The sequence below is a fragment of the Bos indicus x Bos taurus genome, chromosome 21 (assembly GCF_003369695.1).
Source record: "Bos indicus x Bos taurus breed Angus x Brahman F1 hybrid chromosome 21, Bos_hybrid_MaternalHap_v2.0, whole genome shotgun sequence".
Classification (NCBI taxonomy): Eukaryota; Metazoa; Chordata; class Mammalia; order Artiodactyla; family Bovidae; genus Bos; species Bos indicus x Bos taurus.
The window spans coordinates 46,581,331-46,608,372 of NC_040096.1; the positions used below are offsets into that span (position 1 = coordinate 46,581,331).

At 41.2% G+C, this 27,042-nt stretch overlaps 1 long non-coding RNA gene and 1 pseudogene across 2 annotated transcripts in view; one reads left to right on the forward strand and one right to left on the reverse strand.

Annotated features, from left to right (window-relative positions):
* Positions 1-1,551: 1,551 nt before the first annotated feature.
* LOC113879600 lies at positions 1,552-5,606 on the forward strand (annotated as a pseudogene).
* Positions 5,607-8,394: 2,788 nt separating this feature from the next.
* The window catches only part of LOC113879859, a 46,533-nt gene continuing 27,885 nt past the window's right edge, over positions 8,395-27,042 (reverse strand). For both annotated transcript variants that reach the window (XR_003507485.1, XR_003507486.1), the window contains exons 4-6: positions 17,162-17,286; positions 15,883-16,021; positions 8,395-9,637 (exon numbers count right to left, since the gene is read on the reverse strand). This is a non-coding gene — a long non-coding RNA (uncharacterized LOC113879859). The remainder of the gene's footprint in view (positions 9,638-15,882; positions 16,022-17,161; positions 17,287-27,042) is intronic.

Here is a 27,042-nt window from a genome sequence, read left to right on the forward strand (position 1 = left end):
TTCTGCCATAAGGGTAGTGTCATCTGCATGTCTGAGGTTATTGATATTTCTCCCGGCAATCTTGATTCCAGCTTGTGCTTCATCCAGTCCAGCATTTCTCATGATGTACTCTGCATATAAGTTAAATAAGCAGGGTGACAATATACAACCTTGACATACTCCTTTCTTGATTTGGAACCAGTCTGCTGTTCCATGTCCAGTTCAAACTGTTGCTTCTTGACCTGCATACTTCTAATTTCCATAATTGTCTAATTTTTTTCAAATATAACCACAATTAACAATCTTTTTATAATTGCCGGAGCTTCGCTGATAGCTCAGTTAGTAAAGAATCCACCTGCCATGCAGGAGACCCCGGCTGGTTGGGAAGATCCTCTGGAGAAGGGATAGGCTACCCACTCCAGTGTTCTTGGGCTTCCCTTGTGGCTCAGCTGGTAAAGAATTTGCCTGCAATTCGAGAGACCTGGGTTTGATCCCTAGGAGAAGATCCCCTGGAGAAGGGAAAGGCTACTCACTCCAGTGTTCTGGCCTAGAGAATTCCATGGACTGTATAGTCCAAAGGGTCTCAAAGACTGAGTGACTTTCACTCTTACTATCACTTACAATTGCTTGGTGGCAAGGTAGACTTTTGTTTCTAGCGATTAAATTTTTAAATTTCAGCATTACACATAGGATGAGATTGTTTCTCTTGACTTAGTTTCCCCATTTTTCTGAATATCATTTAGGATTCCTCTTTAAACATTTTTACACTCTTTCACCAATCCTTCAAATGGCATATTACCTTAATTTTATATGACTAGCAATTAGTGTCTAAGATCCCTGCATTTCATGTGAACTCAGTTACTCTGAATTCCTCTTCAGCAATTTCATACTTAAAGGAATGAATGTCAGATTTGGGGTACTAATCTCTAAGTTTTGGTTACTGGTTATTAATCACTCTTTCTTAAATATTTGATATATACTCTAAAAGGCTAAACCATTCTATAATCCTGAGCTTTTAACAATCCAATATTCCTTAAAATGCTTGAAATTCCTTAAAATTCCCTAAAAAATTAAAACCAATCAACTAAACCTTTACAGAAATCAAAAACTTTTAAAATATTCTCTCCAATACAACTGGCTGTATATTTTATAACAGAAAAATAACTTACTCTGTTGAACTAGTACATTGCTAAATGAAGCAATAACTCCAAAAACTGGAGTTCAGCAAATTATTTTTATAAGTGACTCAGAGCTAAAAATAATGAAAAAAATAACAATAAAACAGCCTGGCCCCTGCCCTCATGGAGCTTACAACTGAGACAGGCATGAATCAAGGAATCCTATTAGGTTAATGATATCAGGAAGGCATATTGTGGGGGAACTGCCTCATTAGGGAGGCCAGGTCCAGAAGCTGAAAATTAACCAGGCAAAGCTGAGGGAAAGTCGCCTTCCAGGAAGAGAGAAAAGTGTGTGCAAGGCCCACAGCTACAGCATGGATCCGGAAGAGGCCCCTGTGACTGTTGAAGGAATGATCTACTGTTTGAGACTTCAGATTCGATGAGCCCTCGGAGAATGATCCTCCTCGAAGCTAACGGGTCCTTCGACCTGCCTCCTGCAGTGTGTGTCTGGGAGGCCTGCCCAGCTAAGGTCAGCCAGGGCACAGGTATGTGCCCTCTCACCCACACAGGGAGGGCTTCTGTGTCCCTCACCCCACCCTTGGTTCTGTCTCAGAGTTTCCCTAAAACAAGTTTTTCTTGTTGAAGAGCGAGAAACTTACTGGCAGTAGCTGAAGGCATTGTCAGCCATCACCAATTCTCCAAAGACAAGCATTCCTAGAGACTGTTATTAATTAGCTTCATCCTAAATAACCCCACAGAACATCAACTCTTGTAGCACTTGCCTGATTTTCAGGCTTATTTTCTCAGAATTTACTTCTCTGATGAGGGACATGAGATTCTCTTCTGGGGGTGGTCTGAAATGCAGAGCCCAGGAACTCACCCCAAACTCATAGAATCAATATTTTACAGGAAAAGGATCTGGGTCTATTCATTTTAATAACCACACCCCCTCCAGGTGTTGGCTCAGCGGGTAAAGAATCTGCCTGTGATGCAGGAGACACAGAAGATGTGGGTTCAATCCCTGGCTCAGGAAGATACCATGAAGAAGGAAATGGTACCCCGCTCCAGTATTCTCGCCTGAAAAAAATCCCAGACAGAGGAGTATGATGGGCTACAGTCCAAAGGGTCTCAAAGAGTCGGATACGTCTGAGCAACTAAACACACACACGGGTAATTTTACATCGTAAAATTTGAGAACCACTAGTATGAATGTTCAATAAGTAAAACTTGAAGAAAATATTGTGGCAGGGTTTATCAGATGGGTTTTTGCCTGTTATTTTGAGTAAGTGTTGGTTTTTCTCTTGCCTTCATGTTGGAAAATTTGGGTTGGGTAAAGGGCATTGCTGGTCTTTCTCTCCTAACACCAAGCCGAATGCTTCTCTGGGAGCTCTGTTCTGGGCTCCACGTATCAGCACTGATTTGCTTTGCACACACACTGGGGCTTAGGGCGTCTGGATCTTGGCATATCCCAGGCTGAGAGCCACAGCTCCTAGGTGGGCTAGGGGAACATTTCTTTCACACCTGAGCCCACGTCCCTGCGTCAACTATTTCCATGATCTACTGTGGGACAGCACCTTCCCCACAAGAGAAATGTCTGTGCCTTCTCTCAGTGTCCTTTCATTTCCTAACTGCCCCCCCTAGACCACCCACAGTATATAAATTGGGTAGAAATGAGATTTCTAGGTAAGCTATTTTTGGTTGACATCCATAGCATTATCGCCCAGAGCCCCTAGAGTTTGGTTTGCTCTGGGTAAGCAGTTCCCATAAAGGTGTACAAACACCCACTGAGTTCAAGTGTTCCATGGGAAGTTCACTTAGGAGAGGAGTCAAAGGAAACTGTGAAGCTAGAGAAAAGGAAGAAGTATTAAGAGCTCAGATTATGGATTGAAACAGACCTTGGTCCTCCTCCTGCTCTTTCCCAGAATTATAGTATATAACTTGGGAAAGCCATCCAGCTGCTCAGCTTAGTTCCCTCCCAGTGACATAGCTTCTCCCTCATGTCATGTTGTGATGATCAAATGAGATGATGTTTATAAAGTCCAATGTTTATAACATTGGCACACAACCCTCAAACATTTTCAGTTAGCTTTCATAATTTTTAAAATAAACTGACTAGTCCTGCCTGATAAGCTGAATGGCAAATAGACATTATAGAGTTTAATCTATCTTTAACCAAACAAGGGTACTAAGTGAGAAATCCCATGGTGTCACCTATATTACACACAACCTTCTTGCCCTAGAAAGAGGGGCACTTGTAGGAATCTGGTTATTTCTCAAGGAATGAGACACAACAGAGCACAAGGGACTTTCTGTGTGTGTACCTGAAAGTTTGGGGGCTCTTTGTTTACAGCTCTTTGCCATCATAACGGGTTTTCCTGGTGGCTCAGTTGATAAAGAATCCGCCTGCAATGCAGAGGGCTGCCTGCAATGCAGGAGACCTGGGTTCTCCCCCTGGGTCGGGAAGATCCCCTGGAGAAGGAAATGACAACCCACTCCAGTACTCATGCCTGGGAAATCCCATGAACACAGGAACCTGGCAGGTTACAGTCCATGGGGTTGCTCAAGAGTCAGACACAACTTAGCAATTAAATCACCACCAATGATAGATCAATAACAAGAATCTTGCAGGTAAAATTTATTCACTCAAGAGGTATTTACTGTATACTCACAATGTGTAAGGCACGAAACTGGTTTAGACTGGATCCTCCCAAGATGTCTACAGGGTGACGAAATATATAAAGACAACAGAGAGGCTGAAAAACAACTTGCTCTCACAGTTCAGAAGAGGAACAGATTCCTTCTTAGTAGGACAAGAGAAAGCTTCATGGAGGAGACAGCATTTAACCTAGGACTTGAACGAGGAAAAGGAATTAGGCAACCGGACGTGGGAGTGAAGAGATCCCCAAAGAGAATGCCCAGTGAAGTCAGGAGGTAGGAGAACAGATACAGAAGAGAGTCATCTATTAGTTTGAGTGAACTACAATGAGATACTTTTCACTGAAGTTTCCCAAGGAAACTCAAGGCATTTACTTGGGAGTTTCCTAGGGAAACAAGAAAGCTTCTTTATTAAGGTAGACAGTTAAAACAGAAAGCATCCCCTACATATGTATTCTACTCAGTTTTTGAAAGAGGTTATCCCTTGGTAAGGACTTCCTGATGGCTCAGATGGTAAAGAATCTGCCTGCAATGCGGGAGACCTGGGCTCAATCCCTGGGTCAGGAAGATTCCCTGGATCCCTGGAGAAAGGAGTGGCTGCCCACTCCAGCATTCTTGCCTGGAGAATCCCATGGACAGAGGAGCCAGGCAGACAATAGTCCACGGGGTCGCAAAGAGTCAGATATAACTGAATGACTAAGCATACACACATCCTTTGGTAAATATTCCAGGTGAAAATATTGTCATTCGATTTTTACGGCAATGATGTAAAACCTCCAATGATGCAGAGACTAACAGTTTAACATACAACAGATTTTCACAACTTGTGCCATCCTTTTTTTCTTTCTTTTTTTAATTAACTATAAAGCCCCCCCTGTGTACCTCTCAGGATGTGGTGAAGATTTTGTTAGTTGATCATGGCATGAGATAATGAAAAGAATTATCCAGTAGTGCACTCCTTGGTCCTGCAGCTCTGTCCCTTGTTTCAACAATATTTGAACAGAACAGACGCCAGGGACGCCCCTTACTCCAGCCTCAGGCCACCCTCCATCCTTTTCAACAGTTGTAACCTTCGGAATCAGCCAATCAACCATCCTTGGCCACTGGGACCAGCCAGTTTTCTGAGCGTAGTTCCTTATTACCCATCACCATGAGCTTCCAGGTCGTCAGAATTATTCCACCGAGGTGGAGGCCACGGTCAATATACACCTACAGGTCTCCCATACCTACCTCTCTCCAGGCTTCTGTTTCCACCGGGAGGATATGGTTCTGGATGGCGTGGGACCACCTTTTCCGTGAACTGGACGGAACTGGAGAAGCACCAGGGTGCCAAGTGTCTCTTGAAAATGCAAAACCAGTACTGCTGCCACGCAGTCTTCCAGGATGTGCAAAAGCCATGTCAAAATGAGTGGGGTTAAAACCCAGGACACTATGGAAGCTGCCATGCTCAGGGAGAAGGACCTCAACCAGGCCCTTTCAGATCTGTGTAGCCTGGGTTCAGCCCACCAGACCTCCACCTCCGACTTTCTGGAAAGCTGCTTCGTGGAAGAGCAGGTGAAACTCATCAAGAAGATGGGAGACCACGTGACTAACCTCTACGGGCTGACTGGTCCCCAGGCTGGGCTGGGCAAGTATCTCTTTGAAAGTCTCACCCTTAGGCAGGACTGGGAGCCTCCAAGCCCAGCTTCCTTCGGAGACCCTCTGATGTCAGGGCTTCTGCTTGAAGCCTTTCTCTGCAGCCACGAGGCAGTCTTTTTAACCACCCTGGAGCCCTCTCCGAAGCCGTGGACCAAATTGAAACAAGTGTTTTGTGGGGGGAGGGGGAAGAATTACCCAGGTGATCACCATGACTAGAACATTTGGAATTCCCAGTTGGAGCAGAGCTAAAGGATCTGCCTGCTGAGGCGGGAGTCGCAGGAGATGCGAATTTGATCCCTGGGTCAGGAAAATCCCCTGGAGGAAGACATGACAACCCACTCCAGTATCTTTGCCTGGAAAATCCCATGGACACGGGAGCCTGGCAGGCTGCAGTCCACAGGGTTGGGAAGAGTCAGACACAATTTAGCGATTGATCACGCACACAGTATGAAAATGCAGTTGACATTTCTGTGTTCTAACATACCAATATATTACACTGTTATTTTTATAACCCTTGCATATACCCCACAAAGATAGGAATGAAACTTTACCCTTAGTCCACTCCACTACATTGTTCTTTAGGAAGTCCGGTAGAAACATTTCAGGAAGGAATAATTAGAAAGAAAAATGTTATAACTCACAGTCTTTCATTTTATATATACAATTTTAAAATAGATTAATTCTTGCAGTCAATTACCTGGGTCAACTATAAATCATCTTGAATGGTAAAACTCTAATTGTGACTTGTTATTTGTTCCATTAGTTTAAAAAAAAAGTGAAAATAGAACAGAAATCAGGCGCAATTTTTTCTGGCCAGTGGCTATGCAGTTTGTTAAAGTTCTTAAGCATGACCTTTGGGCAAAGGCAATAATACAATGACCCAGTACCCTCCCTGGGGCTTGTTGTGAGAGAGTGTAGCAAACAAGCCTTGTTTGTAAAGTGATAGAGGCCTGGTATCTGCTGCTCTGTGAGAACATCATTTACCCAGATTAGATTAACAATAACTAATTGGGGCTATTTCCAATTTTGCAGTATCACAGGTTGGATTTCACAGATGAGCTAGGTCATTTGCTAATGAGTTGCCTTCATAATAGCATTTGGCAGAGGAATTTTTGGCATCACTCGATGGTCTGAGTAAAAAGTCGTGTGTGGTTACGTCTTAGGTAAAATAAAAATTAGGAGAGACTGTTCTTTCCTTTAGCTAAAAAATAATCCCAAAACATAATTTTAAAGACCAAAAAAAGTTATTGAGCTAGAAAAGGTGCCTAGGAAAATAATAAAATTCTTGAAACTTAAGATATTATATAGAATACTTAGAATATGCAAATAAAATGAGTGAAGGATGGAAATAAGAAGAAAGGACTTAGAAGTGTGAAAGAGAACATATAAGAGACCTGCTAAAGTAGTTAAATCTGGTCAGAGAACTCAGGAAAGTGGTCAGTGGGTGAAAGAAACTCTTCTTTGTTTGAACAGCTAGCCTTTAAATGATTATATATTATCTTAAAAATTTCTAGAATAACTTGACACATTGTTCAAGTATTCTTGTAGTGTTTGCTTTATTATTATGTTTATTCACGATGAGCTTACTTCAAATCAATTTTTGCAAGTTGTTGGATTACAAATGATAAGTGAAAAAAATAAATACATAAAACCCCACAAGAAAGCAGTTGGAGTGGGGTGGGCTAAGGGGGATTAAAACAAAATATTTCACTGCTCTGACTTTTACTCATTCCTTTTTTATATTCTACATCCTAAACCTCTTAGAATCTCTCTGCAGATTTCATAATTTCAGTTTTACCAAACTCATCCACCTTGTAATTATGAATATATGGACATAATTAACTGAATCACTTTGAGAGAAGAAAAAAAATACCCTATTTAAGGCTAATTAGATGAATCATGAATGCCTGGAAGAATGCATTTCAATAAGGTGAAAAACTTTGGATAAAAATTTAATGAAGTTTCCGATTCCATTTGACCACAGAGAATATTGATAAACATTCATTCCATGCAGATTATTAAATTGTATTGATTTAGAAACTCAAAGTATCAACACCACCATTGCCTCCAGAGGGGACCTGATTGCACTTACATGTCACATTCATAAAAAACATGGTGCACTAATTGGGAGTCTCCCGCCATCTGCACACTTGCTTCCAAGCGCACATGAAATGATCAATGGGAAAGCAGGGTCAGTCCAGGCAGACTGTGAGTGAAATTAAAATAATAAAATGTCTAAACATTTAACTGCAAATAGGAAATCTTTATACCCACCCACACCCTATTCTGTAGCATAAAGCTAAGGCACAATTATTCATATACCTCAAGTAATTTGCAGGCTCCATACAAAATCTCATTTAAAATAAGAAATTGCTATTTCTGCACATTTATTCTACCAAATGCCAGCTAATTGCTGCAATGGCCATTATAAAGAATAATTTTCGCTTAGTGAAAAAAAAAAAAGGAATGAAGAGAACATTTTCTGGTTTTGTTCCACTGCGAAGGCTCTATTCAGTGAATGCTGAATGCACAGCGTTTCACTGCTACATTTATTATGCTAAGAGGTCAAGTATTACACAGCATCTTGTATTACGCTTTGCATGCTAAGTATTTCACTTCACAAATTGACCCTCCGGTGTACTTACTACATAATGCTTTAAAAACCCAGCTAAAACGCAGGACAATTAGCAATACTTTCACTCCCAGTGAACAATGGGAACACCAATGTAGGTGATTGCATTTACAGTGTAGCTTTCTTCACAAAACATTTTTGACACATTAAGGTACTTTGGAATTGTGCAGTACCAGTCCTCTCTTGTGAATGGCTTTCCAGCATTTGCAGAGAGAAACAGTTACTGTATGTTAGCGCTTAATTGAAAAGAATTCAGCCACGGCCTATGAAGCACCAATTAGGGTGATATTATATCATAAAAAGCTGTAATATCCATTTTCAGACTTGTGCATCAGCCAATACAAAGTAGGACACAATTAAAAAGGTATACAGTTTAAACTCTTGAAACTGTTAAATTTAATTAGGAGTTCAGTATGGGGAAAAAAAAAAGTGGGGGTGGGGTAGAGAGAAAAGGAAGTTCTCCACAGAGCTGGAAGGCCCACCGGCACTAGCCGCCCAGGAGGACCGCAGAAGATGGTCCTTCCTGTTTAAAACACCTTTAGTTAATACAAGGTATTTGCTTTGCCCTGGTGACTATTTCTTCAGGTCAGATGAATATTCATGCTCGTCGTTGGGAAGTGCTGCTTTCCAGTAATTCTGGTATCTGCTGGTGCCTGCAAGGGAGAGAAGGCAGAACCTGCTCTGGCCAGGGAAATGGGAACACGGTATAGATGGGTCTCTTGCCCACACAGATCAAACACAATTAAAAGGGAGTTAAATGCATTGCTTTTCACAAAGAAATTCACAGATAATTGTGAAATAAAATGGACATGGCCAGATTGGTATAAGTGTCTTTGCAGGCTTGGCTCCGAATGTAATGTTTAAATATAGGAACCTGCATGAAATCCCACGTTGAGGTGACAGCCGGCAGGTAATTATCAGTAAAACAACATTATCAAAGTTCTTGTGCATAGCGTGTTTGATGGACTGGAGTGCTTCTCCTTACAAATCCCACTAATATCCATTTCAATCTGTTTTAATATGTTCACAAGTTGGGGCTTATTTTGAATTCCACTGGGTAAATGAGGACAGCACACTTTGAATTTGCATACTATACACATTTCTTTCATTTATAGAGGGTTTCCTGGGTATTATTTTTTTTAAAGGAAACTGCTAACATCCAGGATCCAAAAACATTCCTTCCCTATAACTAGATTGAAAATATAAAGTAGCTTGTTTATTCATTGTATTTATTCCATTTGAAGGTATATAACAAGTCTAAGAAAAATGGTCTTTATTATGTTCAAAGAAGAAAAAAGTGATTTTAATGATTTATCAGTGATCATGCAATTTTCTAAGGTTTCAAAGTGTTGAAAGGTTAATTTATTATTCTTCAAGTCTGTGTTTGAAAACTGCTGGTGAAAAAGTCCTCATCTCTGATTTGGGAAGGTTTCTCTTCAATCCACAGGTCATTCCAGTGGATCCACAGGTCATTCCAGGCCTTTTTAAAGTTCCACCTCTATCCTGTCCAACAAATAAGCAGACCTGAAGTGACATTTTATTGATGAGACAAGTTTGGGATGATCTAAAACCAGATATTCCGTGTTCCCTTCTTTCTCAATCAACTCTTCATGACCTTTAAAAAAAATGAGCAAACAGAAAAGAGGTGTCCATTAAAAATCCAAGGATGCTCCCCCTCTCAAACCCACTCTGAGTCCCAGATAATTCAGAAGACACAGTCACTACTTTGGAGCAATATCTGATATTCACTTTTGTTTCTAATGCTTTGAATTAAATTAAGACATTAATAAAATAGTGATAGTATTGTGGAAGTCTTCAGTAGGGTTACATTAAATTGTACACACTGGTTTTGTTTTATTGGTTGTACATATAAAGAGAGATATTTTTACTAGGAGATTCTGCCTTTGAAAGCTGGGTCAGTCAGCAGATTCTAAGGTAGTACTGGTATGAAGATGTCTTCTCCTTTAGTGAAAGTGAAACCAACACATTTGATGAATGTGATTAACATGTGAGGAATTTTAAGGGATATGATAATGCTTGAGCAACTACCGAGGAATTAAATACTGAACAGTCTAGATTCTAGACCTCTCTGCTGCTGCTGCTGCTGCTGCTGCTGCTGCTGCTCCAGTCGTGTCCGACTCTGTGAGACCCCATAGATGGCAGCCCACCAGGCTCCCCCGTCCCTGGGATTCTCCAGGCAAGAACACTGGAGTGGGTTGCCATTTCCTTCTCCAATGCATGCAGGAATACTAAGTTGCTTCAGTTGTGTCTGACTCTGTGCGACCCTATGGACAGCAGCCCACCAGGCTCCTCTGTCCACAGGATTCTCTAGGCAAGAATACTGGAGTGGGTTGCCATTTCCTTCTCCCTAGACCTCTCTATCCAACACAATTTCTGTGTTAGATTCCCCCTTCCAAAATGAACAAGATGGGAGGTTCAGTTCATCGGTTTTAATGACAGTTCAGTAGCTTGTTGTATTAAGATTCTTCTGAGATGACAGGAGATTTTACAAATGTTTTCCTGAGTTCATTTTCTGAATAATGGTATTTCCGAAATTCTCACCCTCTGAGGGGACTGATAGAATTAAGTATCATATGTGGTCTGAAACTGATTTGACGATGAAAATTGCTATTGAGATACTGAAAAAAAATTGTTTTTAATGGAAGAGAAATGTCTCTTCCTCCACTAATCAGTTCTATCAAAAAGATAGAAAATGGTTAGGTGCCTGTACCTCACTTTCCTTTCATTGTAGTGTTTTATCTTCTTTATACCCAGAGCTCATTCTACCCTACTACTCAAGAAATCATCAAATGTTCATTCACTATAAGTGCCCATCTATACTATAAAAGTAGTAGAAGAAATAGAAGTATATCGGTTGACTTGGGGACATCTTCTGGAAGCATTGCCCAGTGAGAGGAGTATATAATATGATTCTATTTTTCAAAAAGGAAAAAAAAGGCCCCCAGAAGCCCATTCATGGGGATGTATATATATATTCATATTACTGTGTCCCTATATATACTTACACAGGATTACATGATTGTAGATTAAAAATATGCAAAGATGTAAGCTAGTTTGATAGCAAGGGTTGTGTCACAGGTAAGGGTAGCAGGAAAAGAGATGAGAAGGAAGGAGGTATGAAAAGGAAAAAGAAAAAATAGTCTGCACAAAATCCCAACATTTGTGCTGTAATCCCATTCATTCATTAATATGAAATTTACATATAATGTATGCATACATGCTAAATCACTTCAGTCATGTCCAACTCTTTTGCCAGGCTCCTTTGCCCATGGAGAGCTTCCCCGCTAGCTCAAATGGTAAAGATTCTGCCTGCAAAGTGGGAGAACCTGGGTTTAACTCCTGGGTTGGGAAGATCCCCTGGAAAAAGGCATGGCAACCCACTCCAGTATTCTTGCCTGGGTTGCAAAGAGTCAGACACAACTAAGCAACTAACACTTCACTTTTGTCCATGGGATTCTCCAGGCAAGAATACTGGAATGGGCTGCTCCAGGGGATCTTCCCAACCCAGGGATCAAATGTATATGTACATATAATTTCTAATTATAATAAAAATACAAATTTGATGGTATAAGAACAAATGAAACATTCCAAACTAATGGCACTGACTATGATTTAGGCTTTTAGATTGAGGGAAGTCAATCAGAAAAGTTCTCACCTAGCTCAGTCTCCAAAGCTCATTACAGTTGCTGTTAGCTAATCATTGTTTATTAACGGCTCATTTTTATTTAAGGGCTCTTTTTTTTTTTCTTTTTGGCTGTGTCAGGTCTCAGTTGTATCAAGCAGGATCTCCCGAGTTGTGGTGTGCAGGTTTAGTAGTTGTGGCACATGGGCTTAGTTGCTCTGTGGCATGTGGGATCTTAGTTCCCCAACCAGGGATCAAACCCTCACCCGTCCGCCCTGTGTTGCAAGGCAGATTCTTAACCACTGGACCACCAGGGAAGTCTGTTCATAATTTTAATAATGATGGTTTCACTTGCATTTTCTTCTAACTGATAAGCCAAGGCAAAAATTTGTAGCAGAAATTGATAGACATCTGGACTGGATCTTCCATAGAAACGAAACCACTTGTTTTGCAGCAAAGTAGACTCAGCGATGGAGAAGGCAATGGCACCCCACTCCAGCACTCTTGCCTGGAAAATCCCATGGACGGAGGAGCCTGGTGGGCTGCAGTCCATGGGGTTGATAGGAGTTGGACACGACTGAGCGACTTCGCTGTCACTTTTCACTTTCATGCATTGGAGAAGGAAATGGCAACCCACTCCAGTGTTCTTGCCTGGAGAATCCCAGGGACGGGGGAGCTTGGTGGGCTGCTGTCTATGGGGTCACACACAGTTGGACACGACTGGAGCGACTTAGCAGCAGCAGCAGACTCAGTGAAGCTGGGAACCTGGTTGTGGCCTAGAAATTTTAATACAACTGTTTTTCTTTAATTGTGGACTTTGTTACTCCTGCAAACCATTTTCAGCCTCTAGTCAACCATATTGCAAGCAGAGATGCCCTAAAACAATTATTTTAAAAAATTGTTTAAAAGCAATTTTCAAAAACTGGAAGCTCTCATTCTTAATGCAGGTATCTGATGTCTCTCAAGGTTGCCCAACATTTCAAAGGAGTGAAGATGCCAGTAAAGAAACTCATAGATTTCTGGTTTCCATCACTTGGCCCTGATTATTTGCCTAGGCTTCTACAACCAAACTGGTAAGACAGAGAATATGTGACAGACTAATGCCCGCTCCTCAGTGACTTGAGGCCAGTCACTTTCTCTCCCTCCAGCCTAGTGTCTCATGTGTTCACTAACATATGACCTCAGAGAAGCCTATTCTTTTACTTAATAGATTATAATAACTTGTAGTTATATTCTTACAGGTTTATTTATTTAATCAATGGTCTTCTCCACTAAGATATAATCTCTACATAGATAGGGACATTATATTAGTACCCCAACACCCAGCATAGTAGCTGACACATTTGGTTAAAAACTCAGATTTAATTGGTGAGTGAGTATATGAGAAAAGTGATCTTAAAGTATCCCCTTGACTTTTGTAGTTTATGATCCTCTAAATGCATGAAACTGATTTTTTAAATTGGACCATAATTCCATCATTCTCCCCAAACATCATCTAGTAGATTAAGTGCCTAAGTGAGCTTGGTTCTTTTGTGCACAGTTGCTTTGCAAAACAAAAAACAAAACAAACAAAAAAACCTAGACCTATTCATAGTAGTCCCATATCTCTGTAGGGGGTCAGAAAGATAGCATTTCTGCCAACTTTTGTTGTATCTTAGCAGAACTACAATTAGTGCAAGATAGATACTTGTATGTCCAAAAAAATGTTCCACCTTCTCTTGCTATTTTGTTTCTGGATCTTAAAATCCTAATAGTAATCAAAGCATTCCTAGAAGGAAAGAATTCATAGAGGGAAGAAGACTTAGAATTATCTAGTTCAGTGATTTGCAAGCTATATTTTAGAAGTGGAACCCTATTTTATGAAAAGAAATTGTTTGCATAAACTCAATATTTCTATGTGTTAAGGGAAGGGAGAGAAAAGGAAAGACAGAAGGAGGGAAGAAGAGAGGAAGGAAGGAAAAAAGAAAGAAACGCTCTGTCCTGGTTGCTTCGAGAAAGGGAACTCCTGAGCCCTGCCCCTCAAACTGCTTCCACCTCCACCTTGGGCTCCTGTTCCACCCCCCTCTCTGCCCTCTCTACTTGCCCTGCTGATCCCCGGTGTCCCTTAAGGTACCATTAAGACTGGTCATTACAAATAGCTTGAAAGCCACTAGTTGGAACAAATACCTCCTTTTTTAAAATTTATTTTTAATCGGAGGATAATTGGTTTACAATCTTGTGCTGGTTTCTCCTTGTTAGGTAAACCACCATAATTTAATTTTACTCATATAATTTATTTCAATGAAATTTTCAAAAATGAAAAATTTTCACATCTCAAGGCACTGCTTTCCTTTTACAAAAATATAAAATTTGTTTTCAAATAAAAACATTGACCCTTAAAATCACAAGTCTAAATTTTACTCATGTTCATTATGAAGATACAGAGAGAATTAAAAGAAGGTATCATTTAATACTGTGAAATGAAACAAAGATCTCCTTATCCAAGTAAAGTGGATGTAGATATGGTTACTTAACAAAGCAAAAGCTACGTCTTCCAAAGCACAGACATGAAGTTATTGATCCGGACTTGGCACAATGACAAACTACTCTCAAATCTTCCTCGTCCCAATTAAGGTGTCTCTCTTGAACTGATTGAAAGCTGTTTGATAAGTATACTTTTTTCAAGATGGTGTGCTCGGTTGGGGGTCTTTTTATTAAACTGAAATTCCATCATTAGCTTTGACTAGTACCAGCTGCTGTATAAATTCTGTGTTCATGTAGACCTCCACTGGTATTCCAAATATTGCAGGTGAATCTCTGACTCCAAAATCCTCAATCATGCAGTATGAATAATTAACAACTGATAAATGCAGAATGGAAAGAGCTCTCATTAGAAGACACTGTGCTATGTCGCTTCAGTCCTGTCTGACTCTGCAACGCTATGGGCTATAGCCTGCCAGGCTCCTCTGTCCATGGGATTCTCCAGGAAAGAATACTGGAGTGGGTTGCCATGTCCTCTTCCAGGAGAAGACACTGTAGTAGGGTCTTAATCCCATCTCAGCTCCTCAGAACATTGAACTAAATAGGACTTAGTTGTGGGCAGGGGAGGGGGGTGGAAAAGGCATTTCTAAATCTCTCTACTTCCTAATTTTGCCCTATACCTGACCAGAAATGGAAACATTAGGACACAAAGTGAAAGGTTTTCGTTTTGCAGCAAATTTAAAGACAGAATCCAAGATTTAGCACAGTCCAACTAATGTTTATGTGAGCATGCTAATTCCTGACCAATTCCAAAGAATTTAGGGCTCATACCAGCCATAATTGTTTACCCTTCTAAATAGTCTACAGTTTGTCATTATTTTAACATGAAAGCGAAACTTTCCCATTGATGAATCTAATAATATATTTATGAGATAAATGGTAATAATGTAGGACAGAAGAATTTTAGGAAAGTTCTTTGCAATGATGAAATTATAAAAAACATCTACTTTATATATGAGGTGTGCCTAGTGAGACTTTTCCTAAATATAGTTGGCATGTTCAGGAGATAAGTTTTAAGTCATGAAAAACTTGAACCTGTGAAATAAAGAAATATATTAAAATGAACCATGCCATGATAGTACAGTGTTAGACAGCAGACTATTCTGGAGCTCAATTTCTGAGCCTCAGTTTCCTCATCAGTAAAATGGGAATAATATCAGTATCAGTCTTATGGGGCTTCCCTGGTGGCTCAGACAGTAAAGAATCAGCCTGCAATGCTGGAGAATTGGGTTCAATCCCTTTGTTGGGAAGATCCTCTGGAGAAGGGAATGGCAACCCGCTCCAGTGTTCTTGCCTGGAGAATCCCATGAACAGAGGAGTCTGGTGGGCTACAGTCCATGGGGTTGCAAAGAGTCGGACATGACTGAGTGACTAGGCACACACACACACACACACAGGCTCGTGAGGTTACTTCAAGCACTGAGAGAGTACCTGTGTGGTAGTTAGCATAGCACAGTGTATTCATGATTATGTAATTCATGCACAGGAATATAACTAAAAAACAAAGTTTAAAAAAGTTTAAATCTAATATGGATGGACAAACAAAAAAATGTTAAGTACCAATCCATAATTTGTGTTTTACTAGCTGATCATTCTGAGATAGTAAACTGTAAAATAAATTGCATTAGTATTATTCACCAAACACCTGCCACAACTTATAGCTCCCCCTCAGTGGATGAGTATTTGATGATAATTACCTCTTATTAGTCAGTGGTAAGGATGACTGCATACCCAGATAATCAGAAAACTCCTTTTCAGACCATAGGTTCATATTAACATGAAGCCAATATAGAGGAGAAAAAAGTTCTTTCTAATTTACTTCTACTATACTCGTAGCTGAAACACAGTAAAAACAGATATAGATTAGACTCAGGAAGAGCAAGAAGATTAGGTAAAAGGGTTCACTGTTCCACGGGAAGAGAATCTGCCCAAAAATGAAGCCAGTGCCTTTCTTTCAGTGAATAGTCTTATTAGCAACACCTCGGCTTCTGATGACCGCCTTATCTGTGACGGGTCACTGGAAGTGGTAGGCAAGCACCATCTCTGGACTTGGCACAGACAGTGAGACAGGGAGGGGTCTTGCTTTTCCCTCTCCCTGGGCCTGTTCTGGGTAGATGGAATATTAGCTTTCATGCCTGTGATAATATGCTAATATGTTCATCCACATGTGTCATCAGATCCCTTCAGGAGTAAGTTATAGCCTGTCTCCTGTCATGGCCAAGAATGGAAGGGCCAAAACCATTAAATGAATAATAGTAAGCACTCACTCGAAGAAGGCAATGGCACCCCACTCCAGTACTCTTGCCTGGAAAATCCCATGGATGGAGGAGCCTGGTAGGCTGCAGTCCATGGGGTCGCTGAGGGTTGGACACGACTGAGTGACTTCACTTTCACTTTTCACTTTCATGCAATGGAGAAAGAAATGGCAACCCACTCCAGTGTTCTTGCCTGGAGAATCCCAGGGACGGCAGAGCCTGGTGGGCTACTGTCTATGGGGTTGCACAGAGTCGGACACGACTGAAGTGACTTAGCAGTAGCAAGCATTCACTGGAGCTTCCCAGGGGCGCTAGAGGTAAAGATCCACCTGCCAATGCAGGAAGTGCCCTGGGTTTGGGAGATCCCCTGGAGGAGGAAATGGCAACCTACTCTAGTATTCCTGCCAGCAGAATCCCATGGACAGAGAAACCTGGCAGGCTTCAGTTCATGGCAGGCTTCTCTGTTTATGGCAGGCTTCTCTGTCCATGGGATCAAAAGAGTCGGACAGGACTGAATGTCTGAGCACCATCGCTTCAAACACTCACTAAATGTTTTTTGTTACTATCAGTGTTATCTTTCTCTCTGGCAGGAATGAGGCAGACCAGCAAGGATTTGTTCCTAGAACCAAGAATGGGCTCTCTCATGTCAAGGAGGCGGACCATCATAGGATACCTGCAGTGGAGGGTGGTAAGTGAAGGTCTGGTCCCATGAACACAGTACCTGCGGTTATGATGACAGACAGGCAGCAGATGGTGTCTGGGAGGGCGGATAGCCACAGTCAGGGCCTGTGCTTTCCAAACACAACTCCAGGGAGACAGGAGATCCGGTAGTGCCACTCATCACCCCTGATGATAAAGGGCAGGATTAGTCTGAGACCTGAGGCTGGGAGATGGGAAAGTGACATGGGAAAGGTGGGTCAAGAGGGAAAGGGGGGAAGAAGTTAAAGGACCAAGAAGGGGATTACAGTGCATTTCTGAGGGCAGCCACTTGGTATTATGAACTGGAAGAGAGGAGGAAGTAGGTTATAATAGAGACTTTTAGAAGGCATGAGCAGGCTACATGTTTGGTCCAGGTGAACAGTGGGTGTCCCAGCTGGTCCCCACTGATTTCTTCTCCCTTCAGTTTATGTAATAAATGTTAATTCGGTCCTGATCCTTTAAATGCGATTGCCCTAAACTCATTGGAGTCCATGCATGTTGTAGTTTTAACAGTTTTGGTAAATCTTAAGCATGCGTGCCTGCATTGGTATTTCTCTCTTAGACCATAAACTTTTAGAATATAGGGATCAAATCTATATAGTTCTCTCTGAATGGTGACTATATGAAAGCCTTTGACTGTGTGGGTCACAACAAACTGTGGAAAATTCCTAAAGAGATGGGAATACCGGACCACCTTAGTCTGTCTGCTGAGAAACCTGTATGTGGGTCAAGAAGCAACAGTTAGAACCAGCCATGGAACAATTTGGACTGGTTCCAAATTGGGAAAGGAGTACATCAAGGCTGTATATTGTCTCCCTGTTTATTTAACTCACTTGCAGAGTACATCATGCACAATGCCAGACTGGGTCAATCACAAGCTGGAATCAAGATTGCTGAGAGAAATATCAACAACTTCAGATATGGAAGTGATACCACTCTAATGGCAGAAAGTGAAGTGGAACTAAAGAGCCTCTTGATAAGAGTGAAAGAGAAGAGTGAGAAAGCTGGTTTGAAACGCAACACTAAAAAAAAAAACTAAGATCATGGCCTCTGGTCCCGTCACTTCATGGCAAATAGAAAGGGAAAAAGTGGAAGCAATGACAGGTTTTCTTTTCCTGGGCTCCAAAATCACTATGGATCACGACTGCAGCCATGAAATTAAAAGATGCTTGTTCCTTAGAAGGAAAACGATGACAAACCTAGACAGTGTATTCAAAAGCAGAAACATCATTTTGCCAACAAAGGTCCATCTAGTCAAAGCTATGGTTTTTCCAGTAGTCACGTACAGATGTGAGCTGGACCATAAAGAAGGCTGAGTGCCAAAGAATTGATGCTTTCAAACTATGATTCTACAGAAGACTCTTGAGAGTCCCTTGGACAGCAAAGAGATTAAATCAATCAATCCTAAAGGAAATCAACCTTGAATATTCATTGGAAGGACTCCGACTCATTGGAAAAGACCCTGATGCTAGGAAAGTTTGAAGGCAGAAGGAGAAGAGGGTGGCAGAAGATGAGATGATTAGATAGCGTCACTGAATCAATGGACATGAATTGGAGAAAACTCTGGGAGATAGTGAAGAACCAGGAAGACTGGCATGCCACAATCCATGAGGTTGCAAAGAGTCAGACGTGACGTAGCAACTGAACAACAGCAAACAACCGAACAGTGTGAGACATTACAAACAAATAGATGGTTAGTATTTTAAATATAAGGAAGAGGATGCTACTTACAAAATACAAAAGATGAATGAGTCACAAAGCCCCCCACTTTGGTGATAACATCAGTGGGACTTGAAAAGTTAGTACTGTGCTGGTGAAAAAAACAGCTGTATCACTTTCAATCCTTAATATGAAACTAGCTTTCTTATTCCTCTGAAAATGTTTAACGTTGTAGTCTCACTTCTAGAAGCCTGGTGTAGGGAAATAATCAGCAACAGGAACAAGGATTTGTTTGTAAACACAGGAGCACCTAGATGCCTAACAATGGAAAAATGGCCCAAGTGAAGTTTGGTATATCTGTAAAGAGGAACTATCTAGCAGTTATTAAAAATCATAGTTAAAATAGTAACATTAAAATAGCAAGTGAAAAGAATATATACAGTATGTTTTCAACTATATTTTTCCAAAAGCACAAAAATATTGGAAAGAAATATACCAAAATGCCTTAAAAATAAAAAAAGAGATAGAGAGGAGGTGATAGCAGAGAAATGGTTTGAGGGTGAGCAGTGAGGAAACAGGCGCTAGGTAAAGGGAACTAAGGCTTTAAACACCTACTGCGTGCTGATTCAGCTTTAGGGTCACATGTCTAGCTATTCAGTGGGCGCTCCCAGCTTCTTCCAACCTCAAATTCAGTATGTTCCAAACTGAACTCATCTTCCCCCCAAAACTACCCTAGTTTCATGTCTGTGTTGGTAAATGGGACCACCACCAAATCCAGAAACTTTTGAGCTTTTATGACTTTTTTTTTTTTTGGTCAGTACTGCTCAGCTTGTGGGATCCTCGTTCCCCAACCAGGAATGGAACCCAGGCCCGCTGCACTGAAAGCATGGAGTCCTAACCGCTGGACGGCCAAAGAATTTTCTGAGCTTTAACCAGTCTTTCCTCTCTCCCTCACCCACGAGGCACTCTCCTTGCCCACTGTGGCACTACATTCAATTGATAACCTACCGTCACTCACCTGTATGCCCATTCCCCCACGGCCCCATCACTGTCCCTAATCTATCCTTTGAAATACAGTCCAAGGGATGTTTCTGATGTGCAAGTCTAATTATGTCAGTCTTTCCTTTAAGACTTTTTCTATAGATTGCTGCTGCTACTGCTAAGTCGCTTTAGTCGTGTCCGACTCTGTGCAACCCCATAGACGGCAGCCCACCAGGCTCCCCCATCCCTGGGATTCTCCAAGCAAGAACACTGGAGTGGGGTGCCATTTCCTTCTCCAATAGGGAAAGATTGCTACTTTCCCTAAAATAAAGTCTAAACTTCTTAATGCGGCTTGCAAGATCCTCTTCAAGTTAGTTTTCAACACACCCCTTTTGCACACCATGGCCCAGTGATACTTCCTGCTCTCCTGTAGGTACCCTCCTCTCTCTGGCTATTTGTCGGACTTGAAACACCATCTCCTAGCTTTCTGGTTAGACTGTTTCAAACCTTTAGATATCAGCTTATAACCATTTACCCAAGCTCAGGTTAATAACCTTCTTACGTTCAAGCTGTTCTCCATGGGTCTGCAGTGTCTGGCAAAATCTGGCACACAATGTGCTCTATATTTGTGGGGCTAATTCACATCACCAAGAAGTTAATTTATCCAAGGACATATAGCTAGTAAATGGTGAGTCACAATTTAAGCCTAAGTCTCTCATAGCACACTGAGCAGAAAATGGGGCCTCTTGGGGAGGTGAATTTAGACAGCAGCCACTCTAGAGTTGATACTGAGGAGGGCTCATCATGGGCCTGCCCAGTGCTATTCTAAACCCTTTCAAAGTATTACCTAATTTAATCCTCCAACAACCCTACAAGATAAATAGAACGATTAGCCCAGAAATTCTGGAGGGGGGGACAGAGTTGCCTAAGCCCAATCAAAGAATCAGAGAGAACCAGAGGAAGGCTTTTAGTCCAGGAGTACTTTAGTCAAATGCCAGGAAGTAGCCATCATTTTATCACTTTAGTATTAATAACAAGTTTTAGGACTGGTTTTAGAGAAAAGCAAGTTAGGTAAGATGACCGAAATGGAGCCTTCTCTAGAGCTTGCCATCCTATTACACATACACACACACGCACAAACACACACACACGCATGCACACGTCTTGGGTTGTATCTCGCATGTGCTTGGTTACAATACTTGTGGAAGACGCCACCGTTGTGTTTTTGGTTCTGTTGAATACAGCAGCATCTTACAGGTACAACCACACCTACTGTACACTGGAGGGCAGAGTTAGGGAAACTTGTCTTCTTTTTGCTTATGCATATTCTCTAGTTTCCTATAACACATATATATTGGTTTGGTTCAGTTCAGTCGCTCAGTCATGTCCGACTCTTTGCAACCCCATAAATCGCAGCATGCCAGGCCTCCCTGTCCATCACCATGCTCCTCTGTCCGTGGGATTCTGCAGGCAAGAATACTGTGTGTGAGATGAGTGCAATTGTGCAGTAGTTTGAGAATTCTTTGGCATTGCCTTTCTTTGGGCTTGGAATGAAAACTGACCTTTTCCAGTTCTGTGGCCACTGCTGAGTTTTCCAAATTTGATCACCTCTCCTCAAAATTATTATATGTTTGGAGTATTTTATTATTATAATATTACTCACTTCTTCAGTTGCGTAAGAGAGTAAGCAATTTTCTACTGTTTCACAACTGCATGTTAACATGCTTTCTAACTTTTGCTCATTTGGTGGTGAAAAGTAACTTTTAGTTTGCAATTTCATGTTTTTCAGTCAGTTCAGTTCAGTCTCTCAGTTGTGTCTGACTCTTTGTGACCCTATGAATCACAGCTCGCCAGGCCTCCCTGTCCATCAGCAACTCCCTGAGTTTACCCAAACTCATGTGCAGCGAGTCGATGATGCCATCCAGCCATCTCATCCTCTGTTGTCACCTTCTCCTCCTGCCCCCAATCCCTCCTAGCATCAGGGTCTTTTCCAATGAGTCAGCTCTTCACATGAGGTGGCCAAAGTATTGGAGTTTCAGCCTCAGCATCAGTCCTTCCAATGAACACCCAGGACTGATCTCCTCTAAGATGGACTGGTATTGGTTATAGAGTAATAAATGAAGCAAAATTAAACAAGGATAAATATCCTCCAATCAGAGTTGGTACTCAGAGCTCTGAGGGCTCAGTCCTCCCAAAACCTTCACCTTCCTTGAGCATAGGATGGAAATGCTAAAAAAAGAATCAGAGGACCTCTGGTACAATTTTCCTCTTTTGCATCCTCTGCTTTATCACTGAGCAAATGGATAGACTCAATACCTCATGAAAGCTTTCTCTGTGCATCAAAAACTCCAAGCTATAATGTTAAATAGTAACAACAATAATAATGTGTCTGAGGCTTGTACAAAATAAATAGATTGGTTGTTGAGTGACTATTGACCCAAAATAAAAGGATTTAAACAAAATGCTTCTCAGAATATCACTCTATTTTCCATTTCTTCAATGTAATCCTAAGTAAATTATACTGTAAAAATCATATTTTCACTATATACAAAAATAAATGAAAAGTGGATATATAGACCTAAATATGAGACCTGAAACCATAAAACTCCTAGATGAGAACATAGGTAGAACACTGTTTGACATAAGTCATAGCAATATTTTTTGGCTATATCTCCTCAGTCAAAGAGAACAAAAGTAAAAATAAACAAATGGGATCTAATTAAACCTAAAAGCTTTTGCACAGCAAAAAGGGAACCATCAACAGAACAAAAAGACAACCTACAGAATGAGAGAAAACATTTGCAAATGATATGACTGACAAGAGGTTGACAACCAAAATATACAAACAGAAGGCAATGGCACCCCACTCCAGGACTCTTGCCTGGAAAATCCCATGGATGGAGGAGCCTACTGGGCTGTAGTCCATGGGGTCGATGAGGGTCGGACACGACTGAGTGACTTCACTTTCACTTTTCACTTTCATGCATTGGAGAAGGAAATGGCAACCCACTTCACTGTTCTTGCCTGGAGAATCCCAGGGACGGGGGAGCCTGGTGGGCTGCCGTCTATGGGGTCACACAGAGTCGAACACGACTGAAGTGACTTAGCAGTAGCAGCATACAGCTCAATATTTTAAAAAAATTTTTAAATGGGCAGGAGACCTGAATAGACATTTTCCCAAAGACATACAGATGGCCAACAGGCACATGAAAAGATGCTCAACATTGCTAATTATTAGAGAAATGCAAATCAAAACAAAAATAAGATATAATCTCACACCTGTGAGAATAGCTGTCATCAAAAAAATCTACAAATAACAAATGTTAGAGAGGATGAGGAGAAAAGGGAACCCTCCTAACATTGTTGGTGGAGATGTAAATTAGTACAACTACTACAGAAAAACAGTACAAAGGTTCCTCAAAAGAGTAAAAATAGAACTACCACGCTGCTACTACTGCTAAGTCACTTCAGTCATGTCCGACTCTGTACGATCCCATAGACAGCAGCCCACCAGGCTCCCCGGTCCCTGGGATTCTCCAGGCAAGAACACTGGCGTGGGTTGCCATTTCCTTCTCCAATGCAGGAAAGTGAAAAGTGAAAGTGAAGTCGCTCAGTCATGTCTGACTCTTAGCGACCCCATGGACTGCAGCCTACCAGGCTCCTCCGTCTATGGGATTTTCCATATGATCCAGCAAATCCACTTCTGGGTATCTATCTGGAAAAAATGAAAACTCTAGTTTGAAAAAAATACATGCGCCCCAATATTCATAGCAGCACTATGTGCAATAACCAAGACATGGAAGCAACCCAAATGCCCCTCAACAAATGAATGGATAAAGAAGATGTGGTGTGTATGTCTGTCATAGAATATTACTCAGCCATAAAAAAGAATGAAATTCTGCCATTTGCAACAACATGGATGGACCTTAGTGAAATGAGTTAGTTAAAGACAAATACCGTATGATATCATTTACATGTGAAATCTAAAAAATACTACAAATGAATGTATAATAAATGCAGAACAGAATCAGACTCACAGATATAGAAAACTAACAGTTACCACAGAGGAGAGGAAGCCGGGAGGGACAAAATAGAGGTATGGGCTTAAGAGATACAAACTATACAAACTACCATGTACAAAACAGATGAGCAATAAGGATATACTGTATAGCACAGAAAATTGTAGCTTTTAAATTTTAATGGAGTATAATCTGTTTTAAGACTGAATCACTATGCTATACATCTGAACCTAATATAATATTGTAAAGCAACTACACTTCAATTTTTAAAAATTTTATTCTTATACACAAAAGCTTTTAGTAAGCTTTCTTTTAAAGGCATATGGAATTGGGTTTGTTTCTTTCTTAACTCATATACGAACAATATTCTTGTGTATAATAATCTTGTGAACCAAGTAGGTATTAAAATTTTTAGGGTCTGAATTAAAATCTCTTTAGGACTTTCCTGGTGGTGCAGTGGATAAGAATCTGCCTGCCAATGCAAGGGACGCAGGTTCCATCCCTAGTCTGGGAAGATTTCACTTGCCGCAGACCAACTAAGCCAGTGTGCGACAACTACTGAGCCTGTGCCCTAGGGCCCGAGAGCCACAACTACTGAACCCGTGGCTATAGCTACTGAAGCCCGCGTGCCTAGAGTCTGTGCTTTACAACAGAGAAGCCACCGCAATGAGAAGCCCGAGCACCACAACAAAGAGCAGCTCCTCACTTGCCACAACTAGAGAAAACCCCCCCCCCAAAAGCAACAAAGACCAGCAGGAGCCAAAAATAAAAACATAAATAAATATTTTTAAGTCTAAAAAAATAAAATATCTCTTTAACAAACGACCTCCTGTAACATCTCTTTATGTCTTGGCCATCATCTTCATCATCATCATCACTGCAAACGTCTAAATTGAACTTGAAGTTTACACATCATTTCTATACAAGTATCCCTCTCCATACTTGCCCCACTAAGCCCTCTTTGTTACTCAGGAAGAAACTGAGGTTCATGGAGGCCGAAGGACTTGCTTAAAGTACACAGCTGCTTCAATTACAGAGCAAGCCCTCAACCTCAAATCTGACAGCTCTACATTTGTTGTTCTTTATTCTACCATACTGCTGTTCATTTCGGAGAAGGCAATGGCACCCCACTCCAGTACTCTTGCCTGGAAAATCCCATGGATGGAGGAGCCTGGTAAGCTGCAGTCCATGGGGTCGCTAAGAGTCAGACATGACTGAGTGACTTAACTTTCACTTTTCACTTTCATGCACTGGAAAAGGAAATGGCAACCCACTCCAGTGTTCTTGCCTGGAGAATCCCAGGGCCGGTGGGGCTTGATGGGCTGCCATCTAATAGGGTCGCACAGAGTCGGACATGACTGAAGCGACTTAGCAGCAGCAGCAGCAGCAGCTGTTCATTTCCTTACCATAACATGCTGTTCACCATAACATGTTGTTTATGTTACCAGTGGTGGCCTTTGGCTTGACCTAAAAATTTTAAATTAAACCTTTGAGAAACTGCCTTTACCACAATCCCTAGAAACCAACCCAGGCATATAAGCTTTGTCAGAAAAAAAAAAAAAAAAAACCCTCCTATCTTATTTCATATCTGTCCACCCTTTTAAATCTAGCGCTAAACCTTAAGGACATGCCTTTGAAAACTCAAAATTGGCAGAGAGAGAGAAAGTAGGTTTTAGAGAGTTTTCTCTGTATTACAACTGATGGGAAAGCAACATTTGTCTCTATCCAATCACTAACATTTAAAAAGTTCTTTGAAAACAAGCAGTATGAACAAAATGTTCTTTTGGGAAGAGGCTAATACAGTCGGTCTGACTCTTTGTGACCCCACAGACTGTAGCCTGCCAGGCTCCCCTATCCATGGAACTCTCCAGGCAAGAATACTGAAGCAGGTTGACATTCCCTTCGCCAGGGGATCTTCCCAACCCAGGGATTGAACCCAGGTTTCCTGTATTGGAGGCAGATTCTTTAGCTTCTGAGCCACCAGGGAAGCCCTTAGGAAGAGGCAAGCTTAGGCAATAGAGGGTAAGGCAATACACAATAAAAAAAGCAGACTATGGTGCTAGAGGGAAAGTCTGGATTTCGGGGTTTCAAACGTGTGAGGCATCTTGCCTGAAGAGTAAGCACATAAGAGCTACAGCATATGTCTGCCTAAGCATGTTGCATGTAATGTTTGGGGCATATTTATACTAAAAATTATTCAGTGTTTACATGAAATTAAATGTAACTGGGCACCCTGTATTTATCTAGCCACCCTACCCAGGGGCTGGTCCCCAAGGCAGCCTTGAGCCAGGTACAGAACATGCTTGTTTGGAGACGTTCCTGATAAGCCAATAACTGGAGCTCAGCTGACACGAGACATCTGAATTAAGTCCTTGGTTGTATATATACATGTCTATTTCATGTGTTTTATCATCCACTTGGACCTTTTGTCTTTGACTGAAAGTCTCTATAAACTGTGCCTGAATACCATGGCGTTAATCACAGCCTCCTGAAGTATTTTTATATTGTGTGAAATAAATGCCCATATACTTAGGAGTTAAAGTAAGAAATACTCGCCACAATATTTAGTTAAAATTACAAAGGGAGTATAAATTAAGCCATCATTTTGTTAAAGTGTATATTGTAAGTCTTATTTAATTTCCCCATGTTCTTAGATGTGTGTTTGTGTAACTGTTGTGTCAAGACTTTCACTGATAAAGTATTTCAATTAGCTGGTAAAAGAATACATTTAAGGAGTTGCAACTGATGTACATTTGGGCTAAATACCTATCATCAGAGTTGTTTCTCACCTGAGTTGCTCTTACTGATGCTATGTTAACAAGTGGCCCTGATCGCTGGCAATAGCTCACTTAACATGCTCATGTTTGCGTGGTAGTCACATAAAGAGAGTGACTCACTAGTACTTGGAAAAGAACCTGATACTAGGTTTAGGCTGAATAAGTTATAAGGCCACTTTGTCATCTCTGGAAGCCTTGTTCCCAAGTCATCAGGATTTTAACACGGGACTGATTTGAGACCAATTGAGAGATTAAATGATACGGGGTGGGCAGAGGGGCATTGAAATAAACTGGTGAATTGAAGGTGCTGAGTCACCTGCTCTCACGCTCACCCACCCCCATGTTTCCAGCCACTTGCCACTAGCTCCCTGGGTGCTCAGGGCTTATCACTTGGGTGTCATCTTACAGACAAAAATGGCTGAAATGAGCCAAAAAGGGCAGGAAGAGTGGCAGCTGTCATAGTAGCC